Source organism: Macrobrachium nipponense, chromosome 25, assembly GCF_015104395.2.
Source record: "Macrobrachium nipponense isolate FS-2020 chromosome 25, ASM1510439v2, whole genome shotgun sequence".
In the NCBI taxonomy this organism is placed as follows: domain Eukaryota; kingdom Metazoa; phylum Arthropoda; class Malacostraca; order Decapoda; family Palaemonidae; genus Macrobrachium; species Macrobrachium nipponense.
The window spans coordinates 1,052,079-1,065,716 of NC_087214.1; the positions used below are offsets into that span (position 1 = coordinate 1,052,079).

General features: G+C 35.3%; 2 protein-coding genes across 6 annotated transcripts in view; one reads left to right on the forward strand and one right to left on the reverse strand.

The window, feature by feature from the left end:
• Positions 1 to 13,638, forward strand: part of LOC135199252 (uncharacterized) — a 95,221-nt gene that overhangs the window by 54,063 nt on the left and 27,520 nt on the right. The gene's annotated exons all lie outside the window — the stretch shown is intronic.
• LOC135199250 (uncharacterized) overlaps positions 1 to 13,638 on the reverse strand; it is a 54,093-nt gene that overhangs the window by 22,704 nt on the left and 17,751 nt on the right. Inside the window, exon 1 of one of the 3 annotated variants that reach the window (XM_064227135.1) lies at positions 785 to 895. The exons of the other annotated variants lie outside the window; for them this stretch is intronic. The gene's annotated coding sequence lies outside the window, so the exon portion shown is untranslated. Of the gene's footprint in view, positions 1 to 784; positions 896 to 13,638 lie in introns of those variants that run through there. 3 annotated transcript variants of the gene reach the window in all.

Genomic DNA, 13,638 nt, shown 5'->3' on the forward strand with positions numbered 1-13,638 from the left:
ATATATATATATATATATAAGATATATATAATAATATAAATAATAATAATAATAATAATAATATAATAATACAAGCCAAGAAAAGTGATGAAGTGATGGACTCGTAAGGAGGCAGGATGCAACCCGGAACCCCACACTAAAAATGCCACCCAGTCGAATTGGAGGACTGTGATGGACAAAAAAAATAGTATTAATAATAATAACAGTAATAATAATATTAATAAAAATGTTACCTCTAATATTACCTAGGACAAAAATTCTAATTATCCAACAGACACTGACGATGAAAGGATTGCAGTGTTGCATATTCATTCAACTGGAAAAATACGCGTAAATATGTATACTTTCATACATGTCACTTAATTGCGTTAGATGATTGTTTTTATAAAGTGAGCTTGTAATTACTTGGTAGCGGTTTTTATCTCTTCTACTTCATAATTAATTAACTAGATAATTAGAGAGTTCTTACAATTACCTAAACGTAGGTAATTGTGAGAACTTGGCGTCGGTGGAAGTAATGTCTTAATTGTAATGTCATTTATATGAGAAGGAAATCAGAGATTGTACCGTACGAATTTAGAATTATTTTGTCGAAACTGACAACAGAGTTGCCCTTGAATATGGCCACCAGGTAAAGCAATATTAGAGAACCACTTAGAAGGGAAAATAATTGTGGAAATAAGAGCAAAAAAAAAAGCAAAGTCATTAAACTAATGAAATACTAGAGACGTCTCGCTTAAAACGAAGAGCGATCGAAATATAAACGTAACTTAGGGTAACTCACCAATATGTCTGGTCACTGCTTACACAAGAATACTACTGATTCACAGAGTTATTCAACAATTGCCAACCCACAGCGATGTTCACATGTTAAGTTACGCCTTATCTTTGCCCAGATATCTTGATGGATTCGAGAGCTATCTTCGTAAGTAGTTCCCGTAGCGGGGGGGTGGGGGGCGTTGATGTAGTGCCGTCAGTGCACCTCACATGGTAGCACTGTAGGCATTACTCACGAGTCTTTGGAGCGTCCCTTCGGCCCCTAGCTGCAACCCCTTTCATTCCTTTTACTGTACCTCCTTTCATATTCTCTTTCCTCCATCTGATTTCCCACCCTCTTCTAATAATTGTTTTATGGTGCAGCTCCTTTGAGGTTTTCCTCCTGTTACGTCTTTCAAATCTTCTTACTGTCAGTTTCCGTTTCAGCGCTGAATGACCTTGTAGGTCCCTGTGCTTGGCCTTGGGCCTAAAATCTATTTTCAATTCTATTCCATTATGCTGCGTAAGCAGTAAGCAGCCACGTTTTTTCATATGAAATTGGTATTAGAGCAAGCATATCTCTCTCTCTCTCTCTCTCTCTCTCTCTCTCTCTCTCTCTCTGTCTGTCTGTCTCTCTCTCTCCTTTGGTCCGTGTTCAGACATTGCCATCTTTTATACAAGAAGCCTGTAGCAAATCTTTCAAGCTGTTGACGAAATATCATATATATATATATTATATATATATATATATATATATATATATATATATATATATATATATGTGATGTGAATCTACTAACTACATTATATATATATATATATATATATATATATATATATTATATATGATATATATATATATATATATATATATATATATATATATATATATATAATGTAGTTAGTAGATTCACATCACCCGTGCATCTAATGTCTAGGCCAGTCCGTTACTACGCTCCTGATTGGCTGTTGATAAGCCAATAACAGGGCTGGAACTCTCAGTCTCTCGAGAGAGTTCACACAGGCAGGATGTATGTTCCACCTTTCCTGAGAGATACGTCTTCCAGTAGAGGTGGAACGTACATCCTGCCTATGTGAACTCTAGAGAGAGACTGAGAAGAGTTTCCAGCCCTGGGATTGGCTTATCAACAGCCAATCAGAAGCGTCGTAAGGGACTGGCCTAGACGTCAAATGCACGGTTGTTGTGAATCTACTTTACCTATTGACATCACCATTTCCTTTCCTTAAGGCATTTTCTCTCTCGGCCGTGAAACAGATTCTGAGCCCTGGAAAGGGGGTGGGGGTTCAAATTAACAGGTGCAACAGATGTTGCGGTCAAAAAGATCTCCTCCCTACTATAAGTAGGCCAGGTGTGCCATACAAGTGTTTTTAGTAACGGCGCTGACACAAGCGATCTGGTCAGTAATCCCGAGGATTCTCTCTCTCTCTCTCTCTCTCTCTCTCTCTCTCCTCCTCTCTCTCTCCAATCAATTGTTGCAATAGGTAACTTCTTCATATGAAGTGAATATAAGAACACAAATCTCTCTCTCTCTCTCTCTCTCTCTCTCTCTCACTAAATAGTAGGTGCAACATAAGATTTATTCTTAATCTAAAGTGAAATTCTCTCTCTCTCTCTCTCTCTCTCTCTCTCTCTCTCTCTCTCTCTCTCTCGAATGAATACGAAAAACAAGAATCTTCATCTTTCTAAACAATATATGTACTAAATAAAAAATTATTTATTCGTAACCTAAGGCGAATGCCATAATACAATATCCACGCCATATCCCCCCCCCCCCTCCCCCATTACAGTAAGTCAGCAAGACACACACAATAATACGGTATTCCATTTTAACTGCACAACAGGTGTTTTTGATAAGGAAAACAATCACTGACTCATCTGTTTTACCTGAAAGGTGATGAATTTCGATCTTTGTCTTTGTGTGTAATGCTTAATTTTTATGTGTTTGGCAATTTAATCATTTGACCAATTTCAACCAGAGAATAATTTGTTCATTGAAAAGAAGTAACAGAAGGAGAGATAATTTATTATGAAAATAGAAAACCAAAATAAGTAAATAGATAAAGATGTAAACAAATTATTAATGCACAAGGAGAACTGCATTAGGGTAGTAATGCATTGCATCCAACTTTTCTCCGTAGGGGGCTAGTGCCGTCAGTGCGCCTCATGCGGTCACTGTAGGCGTTACTTAAGGTTCTTTGCAGCGTAACTTTGGCCCCTAGCTGCAACCCTTTTCCTTCCTCTTACTGTACCTCCTTTCATATTCTCTTTCTTCTATCTTACTCTCCACCCTCCTCTAGATTCATAGTGCAATTGTGAGGTTTTCCTCCTGTTACACCTTTCAAAACCTTTTACTGTCAATTTCCATTTCAGCGCTGGATGACCTCGTAGGTGCCAGTGCTTGGCCTTTGGCCTAAATTCTATATTCAATTCGATATTCAATCGCTTGAACTTCCGAAGAAGTTCTAATTTCGCGACATCTTCAGGGATCTCTGGATCCAAGAGCAAAATTTAGTGAGATCTTCCGTATTTTGTGTTGATTCAAGTTTTTTCAAATTTCTGGTCGCAGAGCCTGAGTGGATCCGTTGCAGGAATACAGTTTTAATTTGCAAATGTTTAGCAAAAATATGGCAAACGTAGCCAAGTGGCTCGGATAGGCACGTTGGCCAGTAGGCCTGTGCATGCTGCTTTTATTTTAGGCTTTTCTCATGTCCAAATGTACTCAGTATCTGACGACGAAAAAGGAGAGATTGCAACCTAAGTGTCACACAGACTCAGAATATCAAAATATTTATTTTGAATAGGATGACACCTGTCATATTTGTGCATACTCTTCCATTGCCTTGATGCAATGACTGCTTTTGGGTTCATCAGTATCTCTGACTCTCTTCTTGCTTGCTTGCGACTTCTCCGGTCAGTAAGTCACTTATTCTAGTGACCTTCAAGCTTCACTGTAGCTTGCATCAAAATACTAAAGCCAGAAATTGGAGAACGGATGTAATTAAAAATCCACATAGCGTCCGAGTAACCATTAGGTTGGACCACACCTTTTTTATTTTATTTTATTTTTTTTAAGCACAACTGCTAGGTTTTTCTGCCTGTTACACCTTTCAGACCTTACTGCTAATTACCCGTTTACCTCAGAATGCCTTCATCATATGTCCCAAACTTAGGCTTAAATTTTGCATTCTATGCCTGGTTATTTTTTTTTGAAAAGTGAATTGACGTTAATTTAGTTAAAACGAAATATAAGTCACTCTATATCCCACTAATAGACCAACATATACCACGTGTGTACTTCCTATACGTAAGCTTAAGTTTTGCATTCCTATGCCTGGGTATTTTTTATGAAAAAGTGAATTGACTTTAATTTAGGTAAAACGAAATGTAAGTCACTCTATACCCCACTAATAGACCAACGCGAAACCAGGTGTTTACTTATAGCATACGAGGTAATGTGTCGAAATCTGGTTGGCGAACGCCCACTTCGAACGTAAACAGAATCAGGGAAAGATTGTTTAATTAACTAGCAGTTGTTGGTTTGATGCGGAATGCGACGGAGAAGGAAATAAGATATTATCACCCACGTTCATTTCCACAAGTGATCCAGGCACATATAACTTTGAAACAACTTTTCTTTGTTGCGACGCAATCGCGACCAGTAACTAAGTCGCGGAAATAGAAAAAAAGTCACAATTTTGGCTTTGGGAAAAAGGCACGATTTTGGCTTGTGCAAAAAGTCTCTGGGAAAAGAAGTCACAATTTCGGCTAGGAAAAAATTCCCAATTTTGGCTGGGAAAAAATTCCCAATTTTGGCTGGGAAAAAAAGTCACAATTTTTGGCTGGGAAAAAGTTCCAATTTTGGCTTGGAAAAAAGTCAGAATTTTGCTGGAAAAAGTCACAATTTTGGCTTGGAAAAAGGTCCCAATTTTGGCTTGGAAAAAAGTCCCAATTTGGGTTTGGAAAAAATGCCCAATTTTGGCTTGGAAAAAAAGTAACAATTTTTGGCTGGGAAAAAATTCCCAATTTTGGCTTGGAAAAAAAGTCACAATTTTTGGCTGGGAAAAAGTCCCAATTTTGGCTTGGAAAAAAGTCAGAATTTCGCTGGAAAAAATCACAATTTTGGTTTGGAAAAAAGTCCCAATTTTGGCTTGGAAAAAAGTTAGAATTTTGGCTTGGAAAAAAGTCTCAATTTGGGTTTGGAAAAAATTCACAATTTTGGCTTGGAAAAAAAAGTCACAATTTTTGGCTGGGAAAAAATTCCCTATTTTGGCTTGGAAAAAAAGTCAATTTTTGGCTGGGAAAAATCACAATTTTGGCTTGGAATAAAGTCAGAGTTTTGCTGGAAAAAGTCACAATTTTGGCTTGGAAAAAAAGTCACAATTTTGGCTTGGAAAAAAGTATGAATTTTGGCTTGGAAAAAAAATCCCAATTTTGGTTTGGAAAAAATTCACAATTTTTGGCTTGGAAAAAAGTCACAATTTTTGGCTGGGAAAAAATTCCCAATTTTGGCTTGGAAAAAAAAAGTCACAATTTTTGGCTGGGATAAAGTCCCAATTTTGGCTTGGAAAAAAAGTCACAATTTTTGGCTGGGAAAAAGTCCCAATTTTGGCTTTCGAAATTTTGGCTAGGAAAAAATTCACAATTTTGGCTGGGGAAAAGTCCCAATTTTGGCTTGGATAAAAGTTACAAATTTTTGGCTAGGAAAAGTCCCAATTTTGGCTGGGAAAAAAGTCAATTTTGACTAGGAAGTAAGTCACAATTTTGGCTGGGAAAAAGTCCCAATTTTGGCTTGGAAAAAAGTAAGAATTTTGGCTTGGAAAAAATCCCCAATTTTGGCTTGGAAAAAAGTAAAAAAATTTGGTTGGAAAAAAAGTTCCAATTTTGGCTTGGAAAAAAAGTTCCAATTTTGGCTTGGGAAAAAAAGTTCCAATTTTGGCTTGGAAAAAAGTCCCAATTTTGGCTTGGAAAAAAGTCACTGGGAAAAAGTCACAATTTTGGCTAGAAATTTTTTTACAATTTTGGCTAGAAAAAACTCACAATTTTGGCTAGAAAAAAAGTCACAATTTTAGCTTAGAAAAAAGTCACTTGGAAAAAGTTACAATTTTGGCTGGAAAAAAATCTCAATTTTGCCTTGGAAAAATATTCACTGGGAAAAATGTACAATTTTGGCTAGGAAAAAAAAATAACATGATTAAAAGTCAAATGTTGAAGTGAAAGTGGTCACTCTACTTAGAATTATAAGTGTAAGATTACCTCAATACATCAGCTTTTTGCTTACTTTGGGAGTTAGCCTTCAAACTACTTTGTAGTCGTTGTTTTTGTTGGGGGTAGGAAAGGTCTACGGAAGAGCCTAAAAAGGCCAGAAAAAGGCATTTCACGTTGTGTTAAAGATACAGGAATTTTAGGATACGATATTTATGATTTATTTATTAGAATGAAAATGTAAAAATAAATGATGTGCATGTTGAACAGTACAGAACAATTATTTCTAATAGAATATAGCGTATTTATTTTAATTTGCGTTGGTGAAACAATGCGCTTTTTAGCCGTAGATTTTAGCACACGCTTCGCGTAAGCTGGAGGTCGGAACATGCCTTGTAGGATGACTTTAGGACTAAGAGTAAAGAATGCTGGAATATTTAGACTATAAATAACGACAACTGGAATACTTAGACCTATAAAACAAAGACCAAACTGAAATGATTTAGGGGACATTTATATATATATATTATGTATTTAAGTAATACTATAATATATATATATCTATATATATATATATATATATATATAGATATATATATCTATATATCTTTCTTCAACATTCTCCTAACAATAGTCTCACACTGCAACTGCAAAAAGTTTATTTTTTTATTCTGTTACATCTTTCAAACCTCTTCTTAACTCTCGATTTATATACCTTACAGCGCTGAATAACCTCATAGGTCTCAGTACTTGGCCTATGGCCTAAATTTTATATATTCCATTCCATCTATTTATTATTATTTTGTGTGTGTGTATAGAAGGTCTTCCATAAGCTGAATGACTATGAGGGTAAGATGAAGTAGTTGTTGGGGGGGGGGGGGGGGGGGGTTTAGGAGAACAAAGGAGACAAGTGTCTCAATTATAGGAGACAGTAGCATATGAGGTCTTTGCTGACGTCATCACGAGATTTACGATAACCTATTGAAGGCGGATCATAATAGGGACATAGAGCTATAGGTCCCAACAACATAGGCAACCATCGGGCCGTGGCTGAGTTTCGAGGGCCGCGGGTAAGAATTTTCTATGTGAGGCCACCACCGGACAGAAAACTTTATTGTATTTTATACTATTTTTCTGACTAAATCAGTGACTTCAATTTGCTTGTAAGTTTACTGTTGATTTTGAAGTTCAGTTTTACCTCCTTGTCCAATGAGGATTCTATAAATTGCCTAATTAAAATTAATAGTTTTTGTATGCATAATAGATAATAGGCCTGTACGTAAACGTATACACGCATACCGGTATGTAGCATTTTAGTACGAGTCCAGTACCAGCATGCAATTAACGTTACTGATTTAGTTTGCATTTTCAAATATTTCTTTGCAATTAGCAAGATACTTTAAACTTGCAATGAAAGCACAGAGAGCACCAGACAGTAGTTTAAGAAAATAATACCACGGGCTACACAGGACTAATTTATTGCAAAAACTTCATACCTACCTACTCCCGTTCCAAGGCGACCTAGAACCAACCATTCTCACTATCAATTATTATACGTATATGTTAGTTTCATATAATATATTTTTCTATTTGAGAGCTTCCTTCTTAGACCGTTTCAGAGTTCACAGTTCTGTCAGCAAGCCGTCCGCTACCCGCACGAATGGATGGATGATAATGGTAAATTGAGCAAGTGTCTCTTTGATTGAAAATCAGGTTTTCGTTTGATCTCACTGATATCTCGAGTCTGACGAAATGTTATTGCCTGTTTTTTCCTTGAAACTGAAACAACTGTAAAGGTGTTGAAGGTGACCTCTTCTGCGTCTACGATGCACGTTTTTGCTCTCTGATGACGACGTAACTTTCTAGTCCCATTTTCTGGTACTAATTTTTATTTTACTTTCTTTGACGAGCAACGAAGAAGGAAAATATAAGGCGAAAGATGAAGTGTTTTGTGTCAAAACTGATTTTCACTGACTGCGCATTACGCTGTTTCTTTTGCGTCTCATTTTTGAGCTGCCTGACATACTTGTAAACTTTAGACCTAATCATAATTATCCCGCAAACATTTCAAATTTATAGCTAGCTACAAGTCATCTGAGCGTTTGCCAATCAATTAAGAAGTTTACAAGTATATTAAACTATACAGGGATCGTTAAGATTAAGAACACACAAGCTGGATGCTTATTTAGACCGTTACTTCGTACTGGAGTTTAGGCTTAAACTCCGACAAAGTAAAGAAAACGGGAATAATTAAGCTTGAACATTAGCAAGGATGAAAAATAAGTTTGATAAAATTAGTCGATTACAGTTTGGAATAACATCCTCTCCAGGAGCTTATGATAAATGACAGCTGTCAGCTTACATCCGGCAAAGAGAAAATAATGTAATCTGGAGTAAATTGTAGTTATTCCTCAATATAGGCCTACAATTGTCTTGTGTGTGCTCGAAAATTCTCATGTGTGTGCTCGAGAATTGCTCAATATTGGCCTCAGTTCTCTGGTGTGTGCGCGAGAAATATGGAGAGAGAGAGGGGTGGGGGGGTGGGGGCGGTGGTAGTTTCCCATACGTAAAGAAATAGCCACAACAAATAAGACATCCAATCACGACAAATAATAAAGAAAATGCGAGATATACGTCTGTTGAATGTCGAAGTATGGTTCTATTTTTACGGTGATATAGATAACCCACCATTGCCCAAACTGTGACCTAGAATAGTTGATTGACCACCGGATACATCATTCACCTCTTGGGTCTAAAGGAACGTGTCCCAAATTTTAGCTTCTATGACATATCTCAAATGATGTTCATTTACATATGTATTTATTGTTTTCATTTCTTATTTTACCATCTATTTTTATCTTTATTCTGTTTTTTTGTATAGTGGCATTCCAGTTTTTCAGAAGATTCCGTAGCATTCTAACAGATTTCTATCGTTTTCACTGATCGACATTCTACAGTAGATTTTTTATTTTGTTTTATTTATTTATTTTATTTATTTATTTACTTATTTATTTATTTATTTTGGTAGAAAATTCAGACGTCTGAGGTTTTGGTTGAGTTTGATATGGTTTATTCTTCGTCTCAGATAGTTTTATTTTCACTTAACTGGGGAGTAAGCCTACAAACTACTTTGTTGTTGTTGTTGTTCTTTTTGTGGGGGTAGGAAAGGTCTGTGAAAGAGCCTTAAAAGGTCTGAAAAAGGTATTTCGCGTTGAGTTAAAGATACAGGAATTTTAGGATAGGATATTTATGATTTATTTATTGGAATGAAAATGTAAAAAAAAATAAATAATCTGCATGTTAAACAGTACAGAACAATTATTTCTAATAAAACATAGCGTATTTATTTTAATTTTCGTTGGTGAAAAAAGGCTCTATTTTCCCATAGATTTGTTTTTGCACGTTTTAATTTATTTGGTGTACTGCATTTAGAGGCTGTATCTGTTCAATTATTTTGTGTTTCCACTTATAACTGATAATATATGAACGTGTTTTTGTCCGTTTTATTTGATTCTTGTTATTATTCTATCTATACTCTGTTTTTTTTTCATCTGTCCATCCGCCTGTGGTGTTTCCGTATGGTAACATTGCGTCCCGGGCTTTAGATAATTACATTCAGCTTACATTCAACAATAATGATAATATCCTATTTGAATATTAATGGTGTACTTCGCATACAGTAAATTATTAAAACACTTTTCAGTTGCAAATGTACACCCAGATATCCTTTTATTTACATAAACCTTACACATAGCGTAACTATTTAAAGCCCGGCACGCAGTGTTACCATACAAAAACACCACAGGCGGATGGACAGATGGAAAAAAAAAAAGGAGTATAGTCGTTACTTTTAAGACAACGGTGTACAACATCCTTCAAGAAGTTGCCTGTAGCATTCCTTTGTTATAAATGAATTACCTTTTCGGTTTCGTAGACTTCAGGTTTTTTTTTTTTTTCTGAAGCAATACTCGTTGTGTATCCCAAGCGGATAGTCATAGTCGCTCTGTGACTGTTGCGTTTTAACTGAAAAACACAGGTATAGTACTATTTCTCTCGCCTGACTGACTACTGCTCCCAGCTGACTGCTTCGTCCACCGTCTACTGTGATGATATCAAGGTCAACAGCGGAACACGAGAAAAGGTTGTTTGCCCTTTTCCCCGTCTTCCCTTGGACATCAGGCTATGAAAGTCGCCTCTCTCTCTCTCTCTCTCTCTCTCTCTCTCTCTCTCTCTCTCCTCTCTCTCTCTCTCTCGTAGTAGCCATCTTGCTTGGTGAGACGTACCCGCGTGAAGTCAGATTAATCAACAGATATCACAAGTTTAACATACGACTAGAATTTGAGAAATATCTAGAAGTGTTCGTGAACTATCGGTGATAAGATTAGTGTGAAAATAGTAGGATAAAGCGTCTTCTAAGTTAGTTTATCAAGTGTAATACTATAAATCAGAACAAGATGGCAGTAAGTTCCAACTGCGGGAAGAGGTGGCGTAATTTGGCGTGTTTAGCAGATTCGCAATACGATGAGGTAGCAGGAAGGGAACTGGCATTTCTCATCTATGAAATCAGCAACAGTCCTAACCAAAAAGATACAAAAGCATTCATAGATATATTAGAAGGATATAATCCTTCAAACTGGAACAAATCTAATGAAAACATCTTGAAAATAATTGAAGAAGTTCCAAATAAAATCCAAGTGGTCAAGAGACTCATAAAGAAAATATACATAAACCAACATATTCCGACAAAAGAAAATGAATAAAGGTGAATCTTGTGAATATCCTAATTGATGCAATTAGGAAAAAGAATGCCAAAAGCATGTAAACTGTGTAAGGTTTGGTAATAGCATAGTCAATCCACAAAACCTAATCAGAAAATGTGCTGCATGCACCAACATTCCGACCCATCCACAGTGTGCTGAGGTAATACAAGATTTGAGAAAAGATACAAGAATTTTTTGTTCAACATGTCTATCATGGATAGACAATGTTATTAAATCAAGATTGAATGTACAAATAGTTGAGGATGAAGAAGAAGAGGAAGAGGAAGAAGAAGAAGAAAAAGAAGAAGAGGAAAACGGAAGAGAAGTAAACAAAAATGAAATGACAGAAAAAAATAAGGAAAACAAAGAACAAGATAAAAGTATGGATGCAGAGATACTCATTGATACTACATATGAGGCAATAAAGCAGCATACCTACGAAGAAATAAATTACGAATATGACAACAGAAAGCAAATCCCGAAGAGGCTCTACCCAGATCTATACAATGACGGGAAAGAGGAAAAAATAGACAAGAAAGACAAAATCTGCAACCTTTTGAAAAGAGGGAATTGCAGATTTGGAGAAAGATGTTACTACAAACATCCTAAGATATGTCAAAACTATGAAATATATGGTAAATGTGCATACTTAGATGGATATGGGGATGATTGCAGAGATCTGCATCCAAAAATATGTAAAAACCTAAAAGAAGGAAAAGGATGTAAGTTCGACAAAAAATGCAAATATATGCACCCTGTAGCCATGAATCATAATCAAATAAATAACCAACCAAGTAATAAAATCCAAAATAAGAAAGAAACAAATAAAGAGAGAAATCAAGAATATCAGGTAAAAGAGAAAAGCAAACCACCAATGAGATATGCAGAGGTGTCAGCAAAAAATTTCAAAGCATCAGCTCCGAAATTCTACTCAAGAGATAATAACTGTATTTATTATGCAAGAGGATATTGCAGAAAGCGGAGAAAATTGCAGATTCAGACACAAAATGAATAATTATGATGAAGGAAGATCAATATTATGGAAAGTTGGATTTTTTAATGTCAGAATTTCTGGAAATGAAAAAAAGAACAACATACCAGAACAGGAAAGAGGACATGGGAAAAGTCCTTATTACTACCAGTATTAAATGAAGGAGAAAACACGCAAACCATCATAGTGATGAATGCGCAGGGTTTAGTTACGAGTAACTCAAAAAGAAAAATAGAGTACTTAGAAGAACTAACCCAAAATGAAAAGAAAATAGATATAATGAATATAAGTGAACTGGTATTCAAGAGACTGGGAATGATGATCAAATAAAAGGGTTCCAAACTTATAGATCAGATAGAAAAAATAGGAATCAAGGGGGAACCGCAATATATGGGAAAGACAAAAAACAAGGAAAAATATATGAGAAATATAGTAACTCAGAATGTGAACTAATAGCGGTAGAATTTGAATCTGAAAAATTGATGAACATAGTAATATATAGACTCCTAATACTAAAGAGTTTGACTTAATAATTGAAAAATTGGATGATATATGTAGAAATCACAAGGACTGGACTATTCTCCTATCTGGTGACTTCAACTTCCTTTCGTAGAATGGAAAGAACGAATAGGAGATTGTGGTTGTACTTATACATATAAAAAAGAGAGTAATAGTAGTGCAGAAGATAAGAGGCAATTTGAAAAGCTATTAGATAAATGCTACTAGAATACAATACATTCAACAAATAAATCACCTGCCAACAAGAAAGGAAAATACTTTAGACCTAGTATTGTGAACGAGATGAATTATGTTAAAGAAATAATAGTTTATAATGCGAGTATTTCAGACCATAATGTCATAGAATTAACAGTTCATTCCAAAGCAAGTGAAAATAGAGATAAGCAAGAAATGAAAAAGTGGGAAGGATATGGAAAATACAACTTCTACAGTAAAAATATAAATGGTCAGAAATTAATGAAGAATTAAACAAAGATTGGGATAACATTTTCGTAAGTGATGACATAAGGGTAAATACGGAGATATTATATAAAATGGAGAAAATAGTGGAAAAATATATACCGAAGAAGAAAAGTAAACATCATTCATGCATACCAAGAGACAGAAGGATCTTGTTCCAGAAAATCAGAAAGTGGAAAAAGGTCTTGCAAAAGAAAAAAATGCATGGAAAGTTATAGAACTAAAAAGTAAGATAGAAAATGCAGAACAAAAGATTATACAATCAAAAGAAAATGAAAAACGGGACTTGGAAGAAAAAACCCTATTAAATATCAAGCAAAACCCCAAACTATTATACTCATATGCGAAGAAGATGAATAAAAGAAGAATAGAAATAGGCCCTCTGAGAATTGAAGGGAGATTAACGAATGAAAAAAAGGAATTTGCAAACATACTGGCAGAAACGATATAAGAGAGAATTCACCCCTAGAATAGATAATGAAGATAATGATATAGAAGTAAGGGATGAAAATAGTGAATATTTAGCTGACATAGATATTAATGAAGCTGATATTGTGCAGGCTATTAATGAAATTAAAAATGGAGCTGCTGCAGGGCCTGATGGAATTCCTGCTATTTTGTTAAAGAAAGTAGTTCATTCTATCGCAAAGCCACTTGCAATATTATTAAGACAAAGTGTAGATACAGGCAAGATTTATGATGAGCACAAATTAGCATTATTACCCCTACTTTTCAAAAGTGGATCAAGACTAGAGGCAAGTAATTATAGGCCTGTGAGTCTAACATCACATATTATGAAAGTGTATGAAAGGGTAATGAAGAAAATATTATGAAACATTTAATAAAAAATAATTTGTTTAATAAAGGACAACATGGTTTCGTACCCAGAAAAAGTACACAAACCCAACTGTTAGTCCACCGTGAGAACA